Here is an 11,900-nt window from a genome sequence, read left to right on the forward strand (position 1 = left end):
TCACCGAGCACCTCCCCGCCACCGTCTCTCCCCTCTCTGTAAGTCCCCCCCCTCCCCCACTACTCTCTCTCTCTGCATTTTAGAGAAAAAATTAGTAGAGCAACAGTTTGTTTATAGCAAAAAATTTAGTTTAGAGCAAAGGATGTTAAGTACTAGATGTTAGAGCAAAAATTAGGTTAGAGCAAAAAATTTGGTTTACAACAAAAGTTAGTTAGGGCAGTAGGGTTTAATTAGGGTAGATGCTGCTTGTATAGTATATAGTGATACTAGTAGATGTTAATTAGGTTAGGGCAATAGTGGTACTAGTAGATGTTAATTAGATGTTTTTCAGTTAGGGCACTAGAGTTTTGCTAGGTTAATTAGGTTAGTAGTGCTGCTAGTAGTAGTTGGTACAGTAGGTTAATTAGGTGATGTTAAATGAATAACCTAAATGAATGAAATTAGTAGTTAACTGAATTTTTTTTCCTTTCATCATTATAGAGCACTAAAGTTAACTGAATTTTGTTCTATTAGTAGTTAAATGAATTTTCTTCTACACTTTGTTTTTTAATTAGCTTGTGAAATTTGGACATGTGGTTGCTCATGTATATTTGGACATGTGTTGCGGTGTCGAAGAGGGATATTTGCACATTGTGAAGGAAATATGCCCTAGAGGCAATAATAAAGTTATTATTTATTTCCTTATATCATGATAAATGTTTATTATTCATGCTAGAATTGTATTAACCGGAAACATAATACATGTGTGAATATATAGACAAACAGAGTGTCACTAGTATGCCTCTACTTGACTAGCTTGTTAATCAAAGATGGTTATGTTTCCTAACCATGAACAAGGAGTTGTTATTTGATTAACAAGATCACATCATTAGTTGAATGATCTGATTGACATGACCCATTCCATTAGCTTAGCACCCGATCATTTAGTATGTTGCTATTGCTTCCTTCATGACTTATACATGTTCCTATGACTATGAGATTATGCAACTCCCGTTTACCGGAGGAACACTTTGTGTGCTACCAAACGTCACAACGTAACTGGGTGATTATAAAGGTGCTCTACAGGTGTCTCCAAAGGTACTTGTTGAGCTGGCGTATTTCGAGATTAGGGTTTGTCACTCCGAATGTCGGAGAGGTATCTCTGGGCCCTCTCGGTAATGCACATCACTTAAGCCTTGCAAGCATTGCAACTAATGAGTTAGTTGCGAGATGATGTATTATTGAACGAGTAAAGAGACTTGCCGGTAACGAGATTGAACTAGGTATTGGATACCGACGATCGAATCTCGGGCAAGTAACATACCGATGACAAAGGGAACAACGTATGTTGTTATGCGGTCTGACCGATAAAGATCTTCGTAGAATATGTAGGAACCAATATGGGCATCCAGGTCCTGCTATTGGTTATTGACCGGAGACGTGTCTCGGTCATGTCTACATTGTTCTCGAACCGTAGGGTCCGCACGCTTAAGGTTTCGATGACAGTTTTATTATGAGTTTATGTATTTTGATGTACCGAAGGTTGTTCGGAGTCCCGGATGTGATCACGGACATGACGAGGAGTCTCGAAATGGTCGAGACATAAAGATTGATATATTGGATGACTATATTCGGACACCGGAAGTGTTCCGGGAGTTTTCAGAGAAAACCGGGGTACCGGAGGGTTACCGAAACCCCCCCGGGAAGTAATGGGCCTTGATGGGCCCTATTGGAGAAAGAGAGGGGCCGGCCAGGGCAAGTGGCGCGCCCCCTCCTCTTGAGTCCGAATAGGACAAGGAAAGGGGGGCGGCACCCCCCTTGCCTTCCCCCTCTCCCAATCCTTCCTTCCCCCTCCTTCTTGGATTAGGAAAAGGAAGGGGGAAACCTACTTGGAGTAGGTTTCCCCCTCCTAGGGCGCGCCTCCCCTTAGGCCGGCCCCCTCCTCCCTCCCTCCTTTATATACGGGGGCGGGGGGCACCCCATAGACACACAAGTTGATCATCGTGATCGTTCCTTAGCTGTCGTGGATTTGTCACGGCAGATGTCCTAGTGAAAGGACTTAGTCGTGGAGCCATCGCTACGGGTTTACTTGAAGGGGTTAAAGCGGACACAAAGACACGAGGGTTTTATACTAGTTCGGCCCCTTCGATGAAGGTAAAAGCCTACTCTAGTTGTGATGGAATTGATGTGTTCTCGATGGCTAGGGAGCAAACAAGCTTCTCCTAGGCTCGAGTTGTTGTTGTTTCATGAACCGCCGCCGGGTCGTCCCCTTATATACACGGGTGACGCCCGTCGGTCCATAGAGTCCCAACCGGTTCATACTCGTACTCCGGTTGGTATCCCTCTATTCCTAACTTACAATACAAGTCATACATCAGGCCGGTTTACGGCTACATGTTCTAACCGACCACAGGCCTTGGGATTTCATCTGCTTATACTACTAATGAAGTAACCCGGCCCAAGTAGGCCGGTTTACGCCTAGTGGTAATATCCCCAACATTAGGCCCCAGATTGATTTGAACTGGTTCATGTCAATCCTTCACACAATCTTACGTCTTGGATATCTTCTGGTAATTGATAAACCTCCATGTCGTCATCATTTTTGGTTGCTGTAAACCGGCATGACGTCATCAGTTTTGGTTACTGTAAACCGGCATGACGTCATCATGAAATTTATAACGCCCTCTTAATAACAGCTCCTGGATCCGCGCGCTTGACCTAGCTCGTTTGCCTTATAAATAAGATCGAAGGGTCATTTCTTTTCTTTCCCCTTCGTCCCTTCTTCTTCTTCTTCCTCACGTCGCCGGCTTTGGAGCTCTGCCACTGCCGTTGACCTCTGCCTCATCTCGGGACGCTGCATCAACCTGAACGTATCAGAGTATTGCGGCACCTTTCCGCATCTTCTCCGTTCCCGGTAAGCTTTCTCTCCTTCTTAACCTAGATCTGTTCTTAGGGTTCCATGTTCATGCTGTGTTCATCACGCGTTCATAGCTGTTCTCTGACCTTGAATGAATCTGTGAACTCTTGTTGTGCTTAGTAGCGATCCCTTTAGCATCCGCTTGCTATTTCTCATCCAAGCCCATAGATCTCCCGCACATATCCGCTCAATGGTTCACTTCTGTTTCCGCCTTACTCTTCGAAATATTTCCTGTTTTGTCCACTTGCTGTAGATCCGCGACTGTAACACGATTTTGTGAAACTTGTTTCTGCATAACTAGTTATCCATAGCTTCAATTGCTTCTGATGCTTAGGTCAGGTGGTTTAACTTCACCATAGAAAAATTGCTAAACCGGTATATATGTCATTAGTCCCCTGGTTGAACTGCCAGAATTCATATGATGCCGCGTTGTAGAAGACCGGTTTATGGGTACTGCCTCCGGTTTACCGTAGTTAGATCAACACCTTTTTATCTGGCATGTCCTTGAACCGGATCACATATTTCTTGTAGATCTCGTCATGGCCAAACAAGTGTATGAGTGCAACTGGGTTCCCTCTCGCGTCACGGAATCACAGTTGGACGATCTAGTCCTGATCGGCGCTTTGGATAGCAAAGATACGATCCACTGGAGGGTTCCTGGGGATGAATGTCCTCCACGCCCCAGGAAGGAGAAGTCGTGGTCTTCGCAGATCACATGGCCCGGGGTTTCAAACCGCCCGGCTCTAAATTTTATCGGGACGTGTTAGCCAACTTTCAACTCCGTCCACAATATATTGGCCCCAACTCCGTCACCAATCTATGTCACTTTCAAGTACTTTCTGAGGCATACCTTCAAGAGGAACCTTCAGTCGAGCTGTTTAGAGATCTCTTTCATCTGAACTGCCGCACTGAATTCACCGACAGTCCTAATACGAACTGGGCGGTATGGCCATTCAGAAAAGGAAGGAAATCTCCTATCCCCATGTCAAACTCCATACTCACCCCAAAGAGTGGAACGCAACTTGGTTTTATTGCAAGGATACCTCCCCTGACAATGAAAATCCCTTGCCTGGCTTCCGTCCGGAACGGCTCAGCAACACTCACCCTTTTCCACAAAGGCTAAGCGCCAAGGAGAGAATTAAATATGCTCCTCAACTGTCCAAGCTCCGGGCCTTCATGGCCAACGGTTTAACAAGAATAGACCTTGCACGCTGCTGGATATCATGGAGCATTCTGCCTCTGAGCCGGCGCCCCGGTTTGATGTGCACGTACACTGGTAGCGTCGATGACCCACTCCGACATATCAAAATTCAAGTCTCTGACGACGAAGTCACAGAATCTGTAAAGAAGATGTTGAATGAACCGGAGCACCTTTGTGCTCAAACCGGTCTGCTTCCTTACTGCACCACCAACGAACCGCCAGCGATAAGATTTTAATTGCTCTATTACTGAACCTGTTACTGCTTTATCTTCCTGACCTTTAATTATTGCTGACCCAGAGTGATAACCCGTTTTGGAGCAAGAAGCTTTCACAAGATAAAGCGGAGAAGGCAGGGCGGCCAACCCGGCCCAAGACCAAGGTTATCAAGAAACCAGCTCGTAAGAGAAAAACCACCGCTTCATCTGACCCAGCTATTGATGATGATGATGTGGGTAATCCGGATCTTGAGGTAGAACTTGATTCACTTGGCTTACTTTTTACACGCCTTATTGATGATGATGCTTGTCAGGATGACGCTGAAGCCAGCAATGCGGGATTCGTTGAGGTAACTATTCTATCTTCCGATTCAGAAATCTTGCCTTTGCCAAAATTTCGCCGGGCAAACCAGAAAGTTAAATTTTCTCATCCTCTTGCTTATTTGGATCCCCAATTTCTTATGAAGACCCAGCAACACGAAGCTCGCCGCACAACCCGGCACAGTGGCCAGGTAGTTACCTCTACCGGTTTACCGAACAGTCCGGTTCGAAAACGCCGCTCCGAGGTCTCCGACCTTTTTATTGATTTAAATCCTAAAGCGGGTTTCTTCCGTCAACCTCTTAATCCATCCGACTCCGATTATCAGGTCACTTCTCATTCATCGTCTGGTGAATCGTCGGCCACTCAGCTACCACCTTTGAAAACAGTTGCTGGGTAAGTTAAATTGAACATATGCTTCCAGTATACTACGTAATGGCTTATGCTTTTCCTTGACTTTTTGTCTTTCTTTCAGGGCTAAACCGAAACCAAGCAAGAAAGCCCGCCTGGATAAAGCGACTGAAGAAGATGTGGTTCCAGAACATGACCAAGCGCCAGATCGTGAAATGTTTACTTCTGAAGATATTCCCAATGATCCTCCTTTGCAAGACGACGTTATCCCCGAAGAAGGGCTTATTAATACTCCAGCCTCTGCTGATCCGCCTGTCTGCTCCGTTTAGATTGAGAAATCCCACACTCCTGCTGACAAACCGGCCGCGCCAACACAAACCGGCGAGTCCAAAGATGATGATGTTGTGATTACCGGTGTGGGCCGCTCTGAACCCGGGAATCCTGTCACCCTTACCAAGCATACCATCAAACAGGATTTTTCCGCTTTGAACAAAGGAAAGTGGGATGTTGAACTAGAGACATATGCTGCTCTGAGTGCTCAAGATCTTCACTCTGGCTATTTAAACTGGCTTTACACCAGTCGTGACTGTGAAGCTGGCCTGGTCAAGATGATGAGGGATAAATTTGAGGTGAACTTCTTCTTTCCTTGCTTCCATTGCATTCATCCTTGTAGCCCCCAAGGGCCGGTTTGTAACCTTGGTCAAACCGGGACTTGATCCTGAACATTTTTGAAACCCGTCGGCATAGCCCTCAAGGGCCGGTCTAACTTAGCATAAGTAAACCGGTGCTCCAATAGAAAACTGTCCTTAGAACATAACTTGATCAAATAGCCATTAGCCCCCAAGTGCCAAGTTGAATACTTGTATTGAGCTTGGGACTTTGTAATTTAGTAATACATAAAAATTGAAGGTGCATTAGCCCCCAAGTATCAGGCATATAACTTTGTTATGTGGTTGATACTTCAATTTCTTTGATCGCCTGTGCAAAGCTTAAATGCTGTCTGTATGTAGGCTGAGGTGAAAATCAAGGAAGACCGGATTGCTGATTTGCGAGAGGCCTTGAAAACCCAGCAGGCTGAAACAGATAAGGCAAAGCAAGAACTAATCAGCGCCTTGAGCACTGCTGAACGGCTGAAAGAAGGCTTCAAGAAAGAGCGGGCTGACTGGGCCACTGAGAAGGCCGGTTTAACCAAAAGAGCAGAAAATGCTGAAGCTGCCCTTAAACCGGTGGTGGATGAGCTGACGGCCGTACAGCGGCAAATACACTCCATGACTGCTGCAATCTTTGGTAAGCTCCTTTTAACTTCTGTGATAATTGGAACCTGCTGTAGCGTAAATCCGGTTTGAGACCATTCCAATCTTGTTGTAGGCACACGTATTGGGCACTTAGGAAATGATGTGCGGAAGAAACTGAAAGCTGCCTACACCTTGGTGGAACAATTGTATACCGGAGCCCAACGGATCATCACCACCGCTTCTCATAACAACCCGGCGCCCTCTTTAATCCAGGACACTCTTAGCAGGTTGTCAATGCTTCCAGCCCGGATTGAGGAGCTGAAAAAATCCGCTGCCCGAACCGGAGCCATCAACGCCTTAATCCGGGCAAAGGCATGGGTGCCAGATTTTGATCCTGTGGAAGCAGCTCAAGGCTATCCCAGTCTGAAAGAAGATGGCTCTGAATTCAACAAAGAGGATTTAAGGGCAATAAACCGTGCAGTGCGCCCTCTGGCTTGCCAGCTAGCTGAAGAAGCAGATTTGACGCATTATCAAGCACAATACAACGATCAAAACAAGCGAGTGCCTGCCCCAACTGTTGAAGCGGAGAATCTGATCCCTCCAATCCGTAAGCACACTTATGCTCCTGATATTGAACCGTCTTCCCTGATCCATGAAGAGACTGTTTTCCAAGCTTTAATGGGAATCGACTGGACCACTGTTGATTTCCAACCAATGGGTAGAGACGAGGAAGCTGAAGCGGCAGAGGATGAGGAGCAGGCTTGAACCGGAAGCCGGTTTGAAGAGCTATTTGTGACATCTTTCGAAAAGAACAGTGATCTTGTTTGGGCACCGTGCTGCCTTGTAATATGATAGTTAAAACTTCTGCCTGGAATATGCCTTCGTGCATAAGTACTGAAACTTTTGTTTGAAAAACTTCAATTCATATTTCCTGCGATCAGAAAAAATTTGAACTTCGGTGGCGGTTATACCGCCAGCCGGTTTATGATCTTGATATGTGTATCAGTAATATAACAAATAGATGATACATAAATACCTGCCATGCTTGGGCATGAAGCTGGCTTAGCCAAGACTGAAGCGGCGGTTTTATAAACCATTACCGTCAAAAAAGGGGGGGAGAAAATAGCTCCCATATAAACCGTACTGAATCAATACGAGCCCCCTTGTTACTCCATGATGTTAACAGGGAAAAGGTAAACCGGGCAGACTCCTCCGGATTAAAGGGGCATCAAATCCATCGGCTGAACCGAGAAAAAAGGTGTTTGTCGACATAAAAGAAATCCGACAACAGCAAAAAACAAACCATGAAAATAACATGGAAGCAAAGGCAATGATAAAAACCGTTTGCAAAAGTATGCTAGACTGAGCTGATCAGATGGTATTACCATGGTCGGACAGGATCAAGGCACCCAACAGGAGTGACAATGATTCAAGTCAGCCAGGTCCCCAAATGATTCGTGGCATATATGCCAGATCAAGAGGCGTGGCAATGGTTCGGGTTCGACCATGCCCCCAAGTGATTTTGTGGCCTTAGGCCGACCAAGAGGCGTGACTGGTTCAGACTTGACCATGTCCCCAAATGATCTGGTGGCTATCGCCTATCAAAGGGTGTCGCATTGGTTCAGACACGACCAAGGCCCCGAGTGATATATAAAAAGCAAATGTCAAGGGGTAAACCGGAGGCCGCTTTAAACAGAACCACTCCATGTAACCTCGCATGATGAGAAAGACAGAGGCCCCGCTTTAGCTGAGGCTCTGGTTTGATATATCAAAGATAATATATACATTGTCATGATATGTACATAGATAGAGCCGATGGCTCAAGTATAGTAAGGCCGAAGATGAGCTATGTTCCACGGCCTGTTGGCCTCCTCCTCTGATGTACGTGAGTCTTGATGCTCTCGAATATCAATCAGATAGTACGACCCATTGTGCAGATTCTTGCTGACCACGAAAGGTCCTTCCCAAGGTGGGGATAACTTGTGCATATCTGTCTGGTCCTGGATTAGTCGAAGCACCAAATCTCCTTCTTGAAAAGTTCTGGTTCTAACCCGGCGACTGTGATAGCGACGAAGATCTTGTTGGTAAATCGCCAAACGGGCAGCCGCTAGATCACACGCTTCGTCCAATAGGTCCAAAGCGTCTTGCCGTGCTGTCTCATTGCCCGCTTCAACATAAGCTGCCACACGAGGCGAATCGTGCCGGATATCACTAGGGAGAACTGCCTCTCCTCCATAGACCATAAAAATGGTGTGTATCATGTGGACCGGTTTGGCGTAGTATTGATACTCCAGAGCACAGATGGTAGCTCTTCGACCCAACAGCCTGGTGTTCTTTGCAATGGGACCATAAGCCGGGGTTTGATGCCTCGCAAGATCTCTTGATTAGCTCGTTCTGCCTGTCCATTGGACTGGGGGTGCGCCACTGATGACACGTCAAGTCGGATGTGCTCACGTTCAAAGAACTCCTTCATAGCCCCCTTGGATAAATTGGTACCATTGTCAGTAATGATACTGTGCGGAAAGCCAAACCGGAAAATCACCTTTTTGATGAACTGCACCGCTGTTGCTGCATCGCACTTACTGACAGGCTCCGCTTCAACCCACTTGGTAAATTTATCAACTGCTACCAAAAGGTGAGTTTTGTTATCCTTGGATCTTTTAAAAGGTCCGACCATATCCAGCCCCCAAGTTGCAAACGGCCATGTTATTGGAATCATCCTCAATTCTTGAGCCGGCACATGCACACGCCTTGAAAATTTTTGACATCCATTGCACCGTTTAACCAAGTCCTCCGCATCAGCATGTGCTGTCAACCAGTAAAACCCGTGACGAAATGCCTTCGCCACCAGAGACTTTGAACAGGCGTGGTGTCCACAGTCCCCCTCATGGATTTCCCTTAAGATTTCACAGCCTTCCTCAGGAGAAACACATCGTTGAAACGCCCCTGATACACTGCAACGATGCAATTCACCATTGAGAATCGTCATGGACTTGGATTGCCGGACTATCTGTCTTGCTAGAATTTCATCTTCTGGCAACTCCCCCCGGGTCATGTATGCAATATAAGGAATTGTCCAATCCGGAATAGCATGTAATGCTGCCATCAATTGAGCCTCCGGGTCAGGAATAGCCAAATCCGCTTCACCTGGGAGCTGGACTGACGGATTGTGCAACACGTCCAAAAAGACATTGGGCAGGACCAGTTTGTGCTGAGAACCCAACCAGCTTAAAGCATCCGCCGCTTCATTCTTCCGATGGTCCACATGATCCACTTGATAACCCTTGAAGCAACCTGCAATATTATCCACTTCCCGACGATATGCAGCCATGAGCGGGTCCTTAGAATCCCAAGTGCCAGACACCTGTTGAGCCACAAGGTCCGAGTCACCGAAACACTTAACCCAGCTTAAGTTCATCTCTTTAGCCATCCGGAGACCATGGAGCAAGGCTTCGTACTCAGCTGCATTGTTAGTACAAGGGAACATTAAGCGGAGAACATAACAGAACTTATCACCTCGTGGGGAAGTTAATACGACCCCAGCCCCCGAGCCTTCCAATTGCCTGGATCCATCAAAATGAATAGTCCAATATGTGTGATCCGGCTTTTCCTCTGGCGCTTGTAATTCCGTCCAGTCATTGATGAAATCAACAAGTGCTTGAGACTTCACCGCCGTCCGAGGTACATACTTCAGTCCGTGTGGCCCAAGCTCTATAGCCCACTTGGCAATCCGGCCAGTCGCCTCCCGGTTCTGTATGATATCACCCAAGGGAGCTGAACTGACCATTGTGATGGGGTGCCCTTGAAAATACTGCTTCAACTTCTGGCTGGCCATGAAGACACCATAGACCAGCTTCTGCCAATGCGGATACCTTTGCTTGGATTCAATAAGCACCTCACTGATATAATAAACCGGCCGCTGAACCGGATATTCCTTGCCTGCCTCCTTGTGTTCCACCACAATAGCCACGCTAACTGCCCGAGCATTAGCTGCTATGTATAATAATAGTGGCTCCTTGTCAACCGGAGCTGCAAGAACCGGCGGATTGGCTAATTGCTGCTTCAAGTCCTCAAATGCCTCATCAGCAGCCGGACTCCAGACGAAGTTGTCTGTCTTCCTCAGCATTTGGTACAAAGGGATGGCCTTCTCTCCGAGGCGGCTGATAAACCGGCTCAGTGCAGTGATTCGGCCCGCCAAACGCTGAACATCGTTGATACACTTCGGTTTAGCTAGGGATGTAATAGCCGTAATCTTCTCCGGGTTAGCCTCAATTCTTCTGTTAGACACCAGGAAACCCAGTAACTTGCCTACCGGAACACCAAAGACACACTTGGCCGGATTAAGCATCATCTTGTAAACTCGCAAGTTGTCAAAGGTCTCCTTCAAATCATCCACCAGCGTCTCCTTCTATCTTGACTTCACTACAATATCATCCACATAAGCATGCACATTGCGGCCGATCTGTTTATGCAGGCAATTCTGTACACACCGTTGATAGGTGGCTTGGGCACTCTTGAGCCCGAAGGGCATAGATACATAGCAGAAGGCTCCGAAGGGAGTAATAAATGCTGTCTTCTCCTGGTCCTTAACTGCCATCTTGATCTGATGATATCCAGAATATGCATCCAAAAAACTCAAACGCTCACAACCTGCCGTGGCATCAATGATCTGGTCAATGCGGGGGAGGGCAAAAGGATCTGCCGGACAGGCCTTGTTAAGATCTGTGTAATCCACACACATACGCCAAGTGCCGTTTTTCTTAAGAACCAGCACCGGATTAGCAAGCCACTCTGGATGGAACACCTCAACAATAAAACCAGCTGCTAAAAGCCTGGCCACTTCCTCTCCAATGGCCTTGCGTCTTTCTTCGTTAAACCGGCGGAGGAACTGTTTCACCGGTTTGTACTTAGGATCCACATTAAGAGTGTGCTCAGCGAGTTCCCTCGGTACACCTGGCATGTCAGACGGTTTCCATGCAAAAATGTCCCGATTCTCACGGATGAACTCGATGAGCGCGCCTTCCTATTTGGGATCCAGGTTGGCACTGATAGTGAACTGCTTGGACGAATCGCCAGGCACGAAGTCAACAAGCTTGGTCTCAGCTGCCGATTTGAACTTCAGATCTGAATCATGCTCTGTAGTTGGCTTCTTCAAAGGGGTCATATCCGCTGGATCAACATTGTCCTTATAATACTTCAACTCTTCTATGGCACAGACCGACTCTGCATAAGCCGCATCACCTTCCTCACATTCCAAAGCGACCCTACGGCTCCCATGAACCGTTATCGTCCCCTTGTAACCCGGCATCTTGAGCTGTAAGTAGATATAACAAGGCCGCGCCATAAACTTGGCATAAGCCGGCCGCCCAAACAAGGCATGATACGGGCTCCGGATCTTTACCACCTCAAAGGTTAACTTTTCTGATCGAGAATCATGCTCATCCCCAAAAGCCACATCTAGGGCTATCTTACCAACAGGATATGCAGATTTCCCTGGCACTACACCATGGAACACCGTATTAGACGGTTTGAGATCCTTGTCTGTTAGACCCATGCGTCGGAATGTCTCATAGTATAATATGTTAACACTGCTTCCTCCATCCATGAGTACCTTGGTGAACTTGTAACCCCCCACCTGAGGGTCTACCACTAATGCTAGCTGGCCCGGATTATCAACCCGGGG

Source organism: Triticum aestivum, chromosome 3B, assembly GCF_018294505.1.
Source record: "Triticum aestivum cultivar Chinese Spring chromosome 3B, IWGSC CS RefSeq v2.1, whole genome shotgun sequence".
Taxonomy (NCBI): domain Eukaryota; kingdom Viridiplantae; phylum Streptophyta; class Magnoliopsida; order Poales; family Poaceae; genus Triticum; species Triticum aestivum.